This window comes from Staurois parvus, unplaced genomic scaffold (genome assembly GCF_062004578.1).
Source record: "Staurois parvus isolate SC_StPar_1 unplaced genomic scaffold, SC_StPar_1.0 ptg000390l, whole genome shotgun sequence".
Lineage (NCBI taxonomy): Eukaryota > Metazoa > Chordata > Amphibia > Anura > Ranidae > Staurois > Staurois parvus.
The window spans coordinates 12,881,769-12,895,988 of record NW_028318186.1 but is presented as its reverse complement, the minus strand read 5'-3'; the positions used below and the strand labels follow the sequence as shown (position 1 = coordinate 12,895,988).

The following is a 14,220-nucleotide window of genomic DNA, read 5'->3' as shown; positions in this document are numbered from 1 at the left end:
TCCTCGGCGGCTTCACTCTTGCTTAGCCTTTGAAAAGGCTATTGAGCGTCTACTGCCCGGAGGTAGTAACGCAGAGTGAAAAAGGGGGGGGAAGATCACAAACTCGTTCTGTGTGGGGGCTAAGCCTCAAACCCAATAGCAGCAAGCAGGTGAAGCCGAATTTAATCGACGATCCTACAAGGCCGAGAAGAGGGTACCCCACACAGACCAAATGGCTGGGATAGATTCAAGTGGTTCTCAACGTCCTAGCTGGAAGCAGGGACACCCCTAAAGGCAAGGTCGATACTACACTTGATCTTAGCCAAAAGGCCGAGAAGCGATAAATATTATTTTTTTGATTGAAAAGATACTTTTATTGCAGAAGCATCAAAAACAACATGATACGTGTAATCGGGGTACATCTACAGCCAGCACTGTGTAATGGTCGAGCTATAAATGGCGGCCATTTTAGAATTCTCCATTTGCCTCCAGTCATTCAAGAGAGGCAGACCTGGCTGTATTGAGGGAGAGAGTTAGGGACACAGAAACGTTACTTAGGGCCAGAGAAACGTTACTTAGGGCCAGAGAAACGTTACTTAGGGACACAGAAACGTTACTTAGGGCCACAGAAACGTTACTTAGGGCCACAGAATCGTTACTTAGGGACACAGAAACGTTACTTAGGGCCACAGAAACGTTACTTAGGGCCACAGAAATGTTACTTAGGGCCACAGAATCGTTACTTAGGGCCACAGAAACGTTACTTAGGGCCACAGAATCGTTACTTAGGGCCACAGAAACGTTACTTAGGGCCACAGAAACGTTACTTAGGGACACAGAATTGTTACTCAGGGACAGACACAGAATTGTTACTGAGGGACACAGAATTGTTACTGAGGGACACAGAATTGTTACTCAGGGACAGACACAGAATTGTTACTCAGGGACAGACACTGAATTGTTACTCAGGGACAGACACAGAATTGTTACTCAGGGACAGACACAGAATTGTTACTGAGGGACACAGAATTGTTACTGAGGGACACAGAATTGTTACTGAGGGACACAGAATTGTTACTCAGGGACAGACACAGAATTGTTACTCAGGGACAGACACAGAATTGTTACTGAGGGACGGACACAGAATTGTTACTGAGGGACACAGAATTGTTACTCAGGGACAGACACAGAATTGTTACTCAGGGACAGACACAGAATTGTTACTCAGGGACAGACACAGAATTGTTACTCAGGGACTGACACAGAATTGTTACTGAGGGACACAGAATTGTTACTGAGGGACACAGAATTGTTACTCAGGGACAGACACAGAATTGTTACTGAGGGACACAGAATTGTTACTGAGGGACACAGAATTGTTACTCAGGGACAGACACAGAATTGTTACTGAGAGACACAGAATTGTTACTGAGGGACACAGAATTGTTACTCAGGGACAGACACAGAATTGTTACTCAGGGACAGACACAGAATTGTTACTGAGGGACACAGAAGTGTTACTGAGGGACACAGAATTGTTACTGAGGGACACAGAATTGTTACTCAGGGACAGACACAGAATTGTTACTCAGGGACAGACACAGAATTGTTACTGAGGGACGGACACAGAATTGTTACTGAGGGACACAGAATTGTTACTCAGGGACAGACACAGAATTGTTACTCAGGGACAGACACAGAATTGTTACTCAGGGACAGACACAGAATTGTTACTCAGGGACTGACAGAATTGTTACTGAGGGACACAGAATTGTTACTGAGGGACACAGAATTGTTACTCAGGGACAGACACAGAATTGTTACTGAGGGACACAGAATTGTTACTGAGGGACACAGAATTGTTACTCAGGGACAGACACAGAATTGTTACTGAGAGACACAGAATTGTTACTGAGGGACACAGAATTGTTACTCAGGGACAGACACAGAATTGTTACTCAGGGACAGACACAGAATTGTTACTGAGGGACACAGAAGTGTTACTGAGGGACACAGAATTGTTACTCAGGGACACAGAATTGTTACTCAGGGACACAGAATTGTTACTCAGGGACAGACACAGAATTGTTACTCAGGGACAGACACAGAATTGTTACTGAGGGACACAGAATTGTTACTGAGGGACACAGAATTGTTACTCAGGGACACAGAATTGTTACTCAGGGACACAGAATTGTTACTCAGGGAAAGACACAGAATTGTTACTGAGGGCCACAGAATTGTTACTGAGGGACACAGAATTGTTACTCAGGGACAGACACAGAATTGTTACTGAGGGACACAGAATTGTTACTCAGGTACACAGAATTGTTACTGAGGGACACAGAATTGTTACTCAGGGACAAAGAATTGTTACTCAGGGACAGACACAGACTTGTTACTGAGGGACACAGAATTGTTACTGAGGGACACAGAATTGTTACTCAGGGACACAGAATTGTTACTCAGGGACAGACACAGAATTGTTACTCAGGGACACAGAATTGTTACTGAGGGACACAGAATTGTTACTGAGGGACACAAAATTGTTACTCAGGGACAGACACAGAATTGTTACTCAGGGACAGACACAGAATTGTTACTGAGGGACACAGAATTGTTACTGAGGGACACAGAATTGTTACTGAGGGACACAGAAGTGTTACTGAGGGACACAGAATTGTTACTCAGGGACACAGAATTGTTACTCAGGGACACATAATCGTTTAATTAAAGAGTATGTCAGACAACATGCAGAGGAGTGGCAGAGGAGGCAATGTTTTAGGAGCGAGCAGACGTGGCAGCAGAGGAAGGGGTCGAGGCAGCACTAGTCGCAGCCAGAGGCCATTGCTCCCGGTGTCATCCAGCGGTCGTGTCTCCACCGACAAAACTGCCGTCATCGATTGGTTGGCTCGGTCGTCTTCCTCTTCCCAGGTCACCTCTGACACCTACAGCCAACGGTCGGTGGGTACGTCAGACACAACCGTTAGTTGGCATGGCCCGGGAGCAAGCCCACTGAAATCACGTGTCCTCTACCTGCCCCTGTCCTTTGGTGTTCCCTCACCAAGCGAAGTATCGCATGCTGTGGGCTCAGCCCCACTGTACAGTGAGGAAGAGCTAACAGAGGGCGGTCAGGAAGGGGGGGAGACATCCGCCCCTTCAGCAGCCAGGCGAAGAAGTAGTGGCGAGGAGAGTGGCTCGGTAGCCGGTCTAGAGACAGGTCTGTCTCCTGACCCAGACGCAGCCGAGGGGGCTAGTAGTGAGGCGGAGACCCTAATTGATGATGATGAGGCTGATCGCACTTGGCAGCCTCGTCGTCATCAGGCTATTGCTTCCGCATCATCAGGAGAAGAGGGTGGCAGCTTGGCAGCGAGCAAAACAGTCGGTGGGTTGCCCAGGAGGCAGCAGGGTTGCAGCAGTGTCAGTGGAGGCAAACGGCCACGGAGTAGAGCACCAGCTCCACTGCAGCCTACCACCACGGCCAGTAGTGGTGCCGGTGTGCACGGAGGAAGTAGCAGTCAGCCAGTGAGGAGTATCGGGGGCAAAGTTTCCTACTCGGCGGTGTGGCAATTTTTCGTCAAGCCGCCCGAGGAAGTAAACGTAGCCGTATGTCAACTATGTGGCCAGAAAGTCAAGCGTGGCCAGGGGGCCCATGTTGGGACTACAGCGTTGCGGCAGCATATGCAGCGTCGCCATTTGGTGGCCTGGGAAAACCGTGATAAAGATACGGCGGTTCTGCCTGCCCCAGCCCCCGCTCCATCACCCGCTCCGTTACTTGCTCCGTCACCCGACGTCAATCGCCCTCTATCAGCCAGTCAAGGTTCCAACACCTCTGCTGAGGGGAGTTGTCGCTCGTTGGCATCTTCCACTCGTTCAGATGCTCCTTCTCCTGCTACTCCTCTTCATGGATTCCGTCAGCAGTCTTTCTTGGAATCCGTTTCCAAGAGACAACAGTTTGCGAGCACGCACCCGACGGTGCAAAAGCTGAACGTCCTCCTGTCCAAGTTGCTGGTGCTGCAGTCCCTCCCTTTCCAAGGGGTGGACTCAGCACCTTTCCGAGAAATGATGGCTTGTGCCGCGCCGCGGTGGAGAGTGCCAAGCCGTCATTTCTTCGCCAAAAAGGCAGTGCCAGCCCGGCATTCACATGTAGAAGAGATGGTGGGCCAGTCTTTGAGCATGTCGGTCTCTGCCAAAGTGCACGGCAGTGCCGACGTGTGGAGCTGTAACTACGGTCAGGGACAGTACATGTCATTTACGGCCCACTGGGTGAACGTGGTGCCGGCACAGCCGCACCAGCAACTTGGACAGGTCACGCCGCTTTTGCCTCCACGTTTGCACGTCCTTGGTCCACAAAAGATGTCCGCCTCTACCACCTCTTCTTCCGCCGTGTCCTCAGCCGCCACCCCCGTGCCAAGTCCCATTACCCGACCGGCATATCACATGTGCAGGGCGCAACGGTGTCACGCTGTGCTGCACCTGGTATGCCTTGGCGACCGTAGTCACACAGGGGAGGAACTTCTGAGTGTAATGAACAGAGAAATCGACAGATGGCTGTCTCCGCGCAAACTGAAAATCGGAACCATGTTGACCGACAACGGAAAGAACATGGTGTCTGCTCTGCGTCAAGGAAGGTTGTACCATGCGCCATGCATGGCTCACGTGTTCAATCTGGTTGTCAAGCGGTTCCTAAAATCCACCATCCCACTGCAAGACATCCTTAAAATGTCACGTAAACTTTGCATGCATTTCAGCCATTCCTACACCGCAAAGCACACCCTCCTTGAGCTGCAGCGGCAGAACGGAATTCCACAGCATCGCCTGATCTGCGACGTTGCAACAAGGTGGAATTCAACCCTACACATGTTAGACCGCCTTTACGAACAGCGAAAGGCCATCACCGATTTCTTGATGTTACAAGCGGATAAAGGTACTCCCCTGTGTAACTTCGATGTCAGCCATTGGCAGCTCATGCGTGACACCTGCCGCTTGCTCAGGCCCTTTGAGGAGGCCACGCTATTCGTGAGTCGGCAGGACTATGGGATGAACGACGTCATTCCTCTCTTGCACGTCCTGGAACAAATGCTGTTAACAAAGGCTGGTCAGGGTGCGGTAGACGTGGCGCACAGATCTCAACGCCACATGACCCCTGTGGGGGCAGGACAGGAAGAAGAGGAAGAGGTAGAGGAGGACATTTGTGCTCAGGAATTATTGAGTGAAATGGGTGGTTTTTCCACTCAGCGGACAGGAGTGGAGGAGCAGGAGCATCTGGTAGAGGAGGAGGAGGAGGAGACAGAGGACCCAGACGCACCGTGGCAGTATGCTGTGGAGATGGAGGCAGGGAGTCCCTCGCATTCCTTGGCACAAATGGCCCATAGCATGCTCGGTTGCTTGCGTAGCGACAGCCGAATAATAACCATCAGACAGAGGGATGACTTTTGGCTGTCCACCTTGTTGGACCCTCGCTACCGTTCAAAAATGGTGGCCTTTTTCACACCTGCTGAGAGGGAGGCCAAAATAACGTACTATAAAAACCACCTATGTAGTCAGTTGGTCTCTGCCTTTCTGCGCCAACGTCCATCCTCAGACACTGTGGGCCCTGTGCGCTCGCGTTCCGCTGCCATGGCAGCAGGGGAGGGGTGGGGTGGTAGGAGCAGTGGCAGCTCCACCAGCAGTGGCTGCCTCAGTCTGCAGTCGATGATGAGTAGCTTTCTTCACCAGCGCAGTGAGGAAACTACTCTCCAGCCACAGCAGCAGCAGCAGCATCAGGTGGACCTGGAGCAGGACCTCAAACAACAGGCTTGGGCCTACTTGGACAGCACCCTGCCAACCGAGGTAGACAATCCCCTTGACTACTGGGCAACGAAACTTGACCTTTGGCCCCAACTAGCTGAATTTGCCCTTGAAAGGCTGTCATGCTCGGCCAGTAGCGTGGCATCGGAGCGCGTGTTTAGTGCGGCAGGAGGTATTGTAACTCCGCGGAGGACACGACTGTCCACCCAAAGTGTGGAGAGACTCACGTTTGTGAAAATGAATCAGGCGTGGATTAGTCTGGATTTCAAACCACCAGTTCCTGACACAACTGACTAAATCCGCCATGAATCATGCCCCAAACATGTGCCACTTTCAGGTCTCCTCACACTGCTGGTGTGTTCCATTTTTTGTCATAGGGTGCTGGCAGATTACGGGCCTCCCATTGCTGCTGCCAGGCCCGTAATCTGCCATGGGCCCCCGTACCGCCTCCTCATGCTGCTGCCAGGTCCAGAGTCTCTCATGGGTCCCTGTACGGCCTCCCATTGCTGCTGTCTCCATCGCCACACTCTGCCATGTGCCACTTTCAGGTCTCCTCACACTGCTGGTGTGTTCCATTTTTTGTCATAGGGGGCTGGCAGATTACGGGCCTCCCATTGCTGCTGCCAGGCCCGTAATCTGCCATGGGCCCCTGTACCGCCTCCTCATGCTGCTGCCAGGTCCAGAGTCTCTCATGGGTCCCTGTACGGCCTCCCATTGCTGCTGTCTCCATCGCCACACTCTGCCATGTGCCACTTTCAGGTCTCCTCACACTGCTGGTGTGTTACATTTTTTGTCATAGGGTGCTGGCAGATTACAGGCCTCCCATTGCTGCTGCCAGGCCCGTGATCTGCCATGGGCCCCTGTACCGCCTCCTCATGCTGCTGCCAGGTCCAGAGTCTCTCATGGGTCCCTGTACGGCCTCCCATTGCTGCTGTCTCCATCGCCACACTCTGCCATGTGCCACTTTCAGGTCTCCTCACACTGCTGGTGTGTTACATTTTTTGTCATAGGGTGCTGGCAGATTACGGGCCTCCCATTGCTGCTGCCAGGCCCGTAATCTGCCATGGGCCCCTGTACCGCCTCCTCATGCTGCTGCCAGGTCCAGAGTGTCTCATGGATCCCTGTACAGCCTCCCATTGCTGCTGTCTCCATCGCCACACTCTGCCATGTGCCACTTTCAGGTCTCCTCACACTGCTGGTGTGTTACATTTTTTGTCATAGGGTGCTGGCAGATTACGGGCCTCCCATTGCTGCTGCCAGGCCTGTAATCTGCCATGGGCCCCTGTACCGCCTCCTCATGCTGCTGCCAGGTCCAGAGTCTCTCATGGGTCCCTGTACGGCCTCCCATTGCTGCTGTCTCCATCGCCACACTCTGCCATGTGCCACTTTCAGGTCTCCTCACACTGCTGGTGTGTTACATTTTTTGTCATAGGGTGCTGGCAGATTACGGGCCTCCCATTGCTGCTGCCAGGCCCGTAATCTGCCATGGGCCCCTGTACCGCCTCCTCATGCTGCTGCCAGGTCCAGAGTCTCTCATGGGTCCCTGTACGGCCTCCCATTGCTGCTGTCTCCATCGCCACACTCTGCCATGTGCCACTTTCAGGTCTCCTCACACTGCTGGTGTGTTACATTTTTTGTCATAGGGTGCTGGCAGATTACGGGCCTCCCATTGCTGCTGCCAGGCCCGTAATCTGTCATGGGCCCCTGTACCGCCTCCTCATGCTGCTGCCAGGTCCAGAGTGTCTTATGGGTCCCTGTACAGCCTCCCATTGCTGCTGTCTCCATCGCCACACTCTGCCATGTGCCACTTTCAGGTCTCCTCACACTGCTGGTGTGTTCCATTTTTTGTCATAGGGTGCTGGCAGATTACGGGCCTCCCATTGCTGCTGCCAGGCCCGTAATCTGCCATGGGCCCCTGTACCGCCTCCTCATGCTGCTGCCAGGTCCACAGTCTCTCATGGGTCCCTGTACGGCCTCCCATTGCTGCTGTCTCCATCGCCACACTCTGCCATGTGCCACTTTCAGGTCTCCTCACACTGCTGGTGTGTTACATTTTTTGTCATAGGGTGCTGGCAGATTACGGGCCTCCCATTGCTGCTGCCAGGCCCGTAATCTGCCATGGGCCCCTGTACCGCCTCCACATGCTGCTGCCAGGTCCAGAGTCTCTCATGGGTCCCTGTACGGCCTCCCATTGCTGCTGTCTCCATCGCCACACTCTGCCATGTGCCACTTTCAGGTCTCCTCACACTGCTGGTGTGTTACATTTTTTGTCATAGGGTGCTGGCAGATTACGGGCCTCCCATTGCTGCTGCCAGGCCTGTAATCTGCCATGGGCCCCTGTACCGCCTCCTCATGCTGCTGCCAGGTCCAGAGTGTCTCATGGGTCCCTGTACAGCCTCCCATTGCTGCTGTCTCCATCGCCACACTCTGCCATGTGCCACTTTCAGGTCTCCTCACACTGCTGGTGTGTTACATTTTTTGTCATAGGGTGCTGGCAGATTACGGGCCTCCCATTGCTGCTGCCAGGCCCGTAATCTGCCATGGGCCCCCGTACCGACTCCTCATGCTGTGACGTTGCAACAAGGTGGAATTCAACCCTACATATGTTAGACCGCCTTTACAAACAGCGAAAGGCCATCACAGATTTCCTGATGTTACAAGCGGATAAAGGTACTCCCTGTGTAACTTAGATGTCAGCCATTGGCAGCTCATGCGTGACACCTGCCGCTTGCTCAGGCCCTTTGAGGAGGCCACGCTATTCGTGAGTCGACAGGACTATGGGATGAACGACGTCATTCCTCTGTTGCACGTCCTGGAACAAATGCTGTTAACAATGGCTGGTCAGGGTGCGGTAGACGTGGCGCACAGATCTCAACGCCACATGACCCCTGTGGGGGCAGAACAGGAAGAAGAGGAGGAGGTAGAGGAGGACATTGGTGCTCAGGAATTATTGAGTGAAATGGGTGGTTTTTCCACTCAGCGGACAGGAGTGGAGGAGCAGGAGCATCTGTTAGAGGAGGAAGAGGAGGAGACAGAGGACCCAGACGCACCGTGGCAGTATGCTGTGGAGATGGAGGCAGGGAGTCCCTCGCATTCCTTGGCACAAATGGCCCATAGCATGCTCGGTTGCTTGCGTAGCGACAGCCGAATAATAACCATCAGACAGAGGGATGACTTTTGGCTGTCCACCTTGTTGGACCCTCGCTACCGTTCAAAAATGGTGGCCTTTTTCACACCTGCTGAGAGGGAGGCCAAAATAAAGTACTATAAAAACCACCTATATAGTCAGCTGGTCTCTGCCTTTCTGCGCCAACGTCCATCCTCAGACACTGTGGGCCCTGTGCGCTCGCGTTCCGCTGCCATGGCAGCAGGGGAGGGGTGGGGTGGTAGGAGCAGTGGCAGCTCCACCAGCAGCGGCTGCCTCAGTCTGCAGTCGATGATGAGTAGCTTTCTTCACCAGCGCAGTGAGGAAACTACTAACCAGCCGCAGCAGCAGCATCAGGTGGACCTGGAGCAGGACCTCAAACAACAGGCTTGGGCCTACTTGGACAGCACCCTGCCAACCGAGGTAGACAATCCCCTTGACTACTGGGCAACGAAACTTGACCTTTGGCCCCAACTAGCTGAATTTGCCCTTGAAAGGCTGTCATGCCCGGCCAGTAGCGTGGCATCGGAGCTCGTGTTTAGTGCGGCAGGAGGTATTGTAACTCCGCGGAGGACACGACTGTCCACCCAAAGTGTGGAGAGACTCACGTTTGTGAAAATGAATCAGGCGTGGATTAGTCTGGATTTCAAACCACCAGTTCCTGACACAACTGACTAAATCCGCCATGAATCATGCCCCAAACATGTGCCACTTTCAGGTCTCCTCACACTGCTGGTGGGTTCCATTTTGTCATAGGGTGCTGGCAGATTACGGGCCTCCCATTGCTGCTGCCAGGCCCGTAATCTGCCATGGGCCCCTGTACCGCCTCCTCATGCTGCTGCCAGGTCCAGAGTCTCTCATGGGTCCCTGTACGGCCTCCCATTGCTGCTGTCTCCATCGCCACACTCTGCCATGTGCCACTTTCAGGTCTCCTCACACTGCTGGTGTGTTCCATTTTGTCATAGGGTGCTGGCAGATTACGGGCCTCCCATTGCTGCTGCCAGGCCCGTAATCTGCCATGGGCCCCTGTACCGCCTCCTAATGCTGCTGCCAGGTCCAGAGTGTGTCATGGGTCCCTGTACGGCCTCCCATTGCTGCTGTCTCCATCGCCACACTCTGCCATGTGCCACTTTCAGGTCTCCTCACACTGCTGGTGGGTTTCATTTTTGGCATAGGGTGCTGTATGGCCTCCCATTGCTGCTGCCTCCACCGCCGCACTGTGGCTCCACACTCTGGTTTTGGCCCCGTGACTGCGCAAATGAGTGAAGTGTGCGGTGATTCTAAGATCGACGGCACTCATCTGCATGTCATACTGACTGACATTATTATTTCTCTTTCCCAGCAGACTCCAAGGGCATTTAAATTAAAGGTACAGTGTTCTGCACTAATATAAAGGCTCTCTGAAGCCTAGAAACACCCTTTTATAAGTTAAAATCGCAGCGAATATATTCGCATTGAATCGAATTTATTCCTCGAATTCGCCGAATCAGCCGAATCGAATTTTTGAATACTTCGCTCATCTCTACTTACAATCTAGGAGGGAGGGGATAGTGGTAAAAAAGGTAGTAACTGTGGAGGATGGACTGGTTGGAAACGTAGAGGATTCCAGTATTAGCTGAGGGCAGGATAGGCTTCCCTGAAGAGATAAATTTTCAGAGATTGCCTAAAAGTGAGCAGAGTAGGCGATAGTCTGATAAACTGGGGTAGAGAGTTCCAAAGGATGGTGGGAGCTCTGATTCTGTTTAACCACTTGCCCTCCTGAGGATTTACCCCCCCCCCCCGACCAGGCCATTTTTTTTTGCATTACGGGGCTGCGTTACTTTAACTGACAATTTCACGGTCATGCAACTCTGCACTCAAATTAAATTTACATCCTTTTTTCCCACAAATTGAGCTTTCTTTTGATGGTATTTGATAGCCCGTGCGTATTTAATTTTTTGCACTATAAAAAAAAAGACCGACAATTTTGAAAAAAACAATGTTTTGGACTTTTTGCTATTAAACATGTCCAGTAAAAAAATTTTAAAAATCAAATTTCGGCATAAATTTAGGCCAAAATGCATTCTGCTACATCTTTGCTGAAAACAAAATCCCAATATGTGTAAATTAATTGGTTTACGTGAAAGTTATAGCGTTTACAAATGGCAGTATATATACTGGGGTTTTTGTTTTTAATTTTTACTAGTAGACATTGGGGGGGGGAACTGACTTGGTGTCACTGACATCCCCAGTGACACCAATACAGTGATCAGTGCTAAAAGAAAAGCACTGACACACTACTAATGGCACTGGGCAGCAAGGTGTTAACATGAGGAGTGATCAAAGGGTTAACTGTGTGCTATTTTACATAGTGCTGTGTCCATGTGCTTCATTGTAAGTACATTTTTTTTTGTTAAAAAATATACTTTATATTTTACAAAAGTATAAAAAAAAAACAAGATACTTTAGTCGGGGTACATCTCATCCTGTACTGTGACACAGAGCATAATATACCACATGACAATACAATTCCAATCATACAATAAATACATTCACTCTGCGGTATGATGCCTAACGTGTTGTGCACGGCAGACGAATTCCCTGGACCATCATGTCATGCATGACACTGCTTACCTTGAGACTGTTTGTGGCCCCCTAAGGTTTCACCAGAGGCACCCCCACATAATCATAACATGAAGAAACATTACGGAATAAACAAATTTAAACAAGCATCGGGTGTGTTGGGGGGTAGGAAAGAGGGCAGAGGGAAAGGGGAAAGAGTTCACAGGCCCAAAGCTTTATTGAAAGGACAAAGACACGCAAGAGAGAGTAGGGGGAAGGGGAGCCCCTCAGATGTCCTCTTCCTCCTTAAAGTCCATCAAGTTATAGTCTCTAAGCGGACTGTAAGGGAATCCCAGTGAGACGATTAGCGAATAGAAGTGTGCATGTGCACAGAAATGCACGATCGTGCACACGCACGGTGAAGATTGGCACCAGATGGACTATTTAAAAGGTGCCTCTGCCTGTGCTGAGTGTTGACTGGTCTTCAGCTGTTCCCCGTTTCCTGCTTGTTCCTGTGTGATTTTCCTTGTTGCTGACCTGGCTTGTTCCTGACCTGACTTTGATTACATTCCTGCTTGATACTTGTTCCTGACTTCAGCTCTGCTCCTGACTTTGCCTTGCTTATGATTTGGTACCTCGCTGTCCGCCTGTTGATGACCTCGTCATTTCAGTCTCCAATCAGGTATGTGATACAGACTGAGGATCAGTCTGCGACAGTCCTCAATGGACATCCTCTCCCGCTGGTGGATGAGGTGCTTCCTGGCACACCATAAAGTGTCCTTAAAACAACATAGCACCTGCCAGGCACCATCAATGTCTTCCAGAGTAAACGTCCCACAGAAAAGTCCATTCAACACACCAAAGTGTGTGATGGCTGCCTGTGGCACAAAGTCTTTGAATTCTGGTTCCAAGGCCCTCAACAGGTCCTGAGGAAAAGAGCACTCCCAGAAAATGTGCTGAGCCGTTTCCTCTTGGACGATGCAAAAAGGACAGTGTCTGTATCTGCTCAGGTTCCTGGCATGCATAAATGTCCTGAGTGGCAACCCCCCTTGGATTGCCATTCATGCCAGGTCCTTGTGCCTGTTGGTGAGTCTCTTTCAAGAAACATTCCTCCAGACCACCTTGCAAGTGGCTGAAGGCAGGCCTGGAACTGAATCCAAAATGTCTTTTGCTCTAATCAGCTTGTAGATAGGCTTTGGTTTCCACAAGTCAAGCTTGCCTCCATGTAGCCCCTGCTCCTTGATAAACTTAAAAGTGTCCAAGTAGTACCAAGGAGTGCCCCAGTTGTAGGGGATGGAACTGTCCCATTTTTCCCATCCAAGGGACCTCCAGAGGGGCAAAAGGAAAAAACGTGACATGGAGTTTTGACCAGAGTCCATAATCCGGTTCAGCAAAGTCCTGCAGATTCAGTTGCAGGCAAATAACATCCTCAGTTGGGTGGCAATGTCGGGCACGCCCTTACCTCCCTTGAGAGGTCCCTTGAACATGACTGCCCGCATCACTCTGTCCATCTTGGAGTCCCAGATGAAGTAAAACACCACCCTGGTGAAGGCATTGCAGGTGTTGACCCGTGGGGGCCAGGCCTGGGCGAGGTACAACACAGGGAACATCTCGCTGTGGATTACCAGTGTCTTCACTTTGATGGTAATTTCTCTGAGGCTCCAAAGTCCAAACTTTTGGTTCATCTTTGACAGTCTCTCCTCCCAAGACTTCAGGGCTGCAACCTCAGCAACAAACCAGACTCCCAGAATTTTGATGAAGTTAATCTTGATGCCGAAAGGCATGGATGCAGAAGGCAGGAACCACTTTCCAAAGAGCATGACCTCTGACTTCCCACAGTTGACATGCCCCTGAAGCTTGGCCGAAGTCCTCACAGGTCTGGATGAGCAGGTCGATGGAGCACTGGTCAGCATAGAACACTGTCACATCATCCATGTAGAGCGAGCACTTCCCTTCTGTCTGGTCCCAGTGCAGTGATCCCCCCTATCTCTGGATTCCATCTGACGCATTCAGCGAAGAGCTCTATACAGCAAACAAAAAGCAGAGGTGAGAGAGGGCAGCCTTGTCTGACCCTGGAGAGGACTGGGAAGGGGTCAGTTTTCCAGCCATTCACCAACACTGCACAACAGATATCATTGTACATAAGGTCAACATACAAACAAAACATCTCCCCAAGACCAAACCTGCACAGGGCTCTGCACATATCCCCCTGAGAGACACGGTCAATGGACTTTTCCTGGTCAAGACTGACCAGGGCCATGTGCACATGGTGGTCTTTGATGAACTGGACCGTGTCCCGGAAAAGCACTAGGCTGTCTGCAATCCTGAGTTCAGGAATGCCGCAAGTCTGATCCGGGTGGATGATCTCTCCGATGACAGCCTTCAGCCTATTAGCCAGAACCTTGGAGAGGATCTTTTAGTCCACACTCATGGACGCCAGTTTTTCAAATCACATCTCTCCCCCTTACGCTTATACAAGATCGTGATAATCCCTTCCCTCAAAGAAGGAGGCATTCTGCCCTCCACCACCATCTCCTCGTACAGCTTGAGCAGGTCTGGGTCCACAAGATCCCACAGTGCTACATTGAGCTCCGATGGGAGACCGTCGCAGCCCAGGGTCCTGACCTGCCTACAGGATATGGTGGCAGAGTGACGCTCCTCCAACATCAAGGGAGCATTGGTGGCCAAAAAATCTGCAGGATCAATAACATTAGTGATACCTGACAAGAATCTGTTGGCTGCTGATGTGCTTGTTTCTTTAGGGG

The 14,220-nt window shown here is 51.3% G+C and overlaps 2 pseudogenes; both read right to left on the bottom strand.

Moving 5' to 3' along the window:
• Window positions 1-228: 228 nt before the first annotated feature.
• Window positions 229-321, bottom strand: LOC149455711 (U2 spliceosomal RNA; annotated as a pseudogene).
• An 11,135-nt stretch (window positions 322-11,456) lies between these two features.
• On the bottom strand, window positions 11,457-13,407 carry LOC149455710 (uncharacterized; annotated as a pseudogene).
• Between the last annotated feature and the right edge of the window lie 813 nt (window positions 13,408-14,220).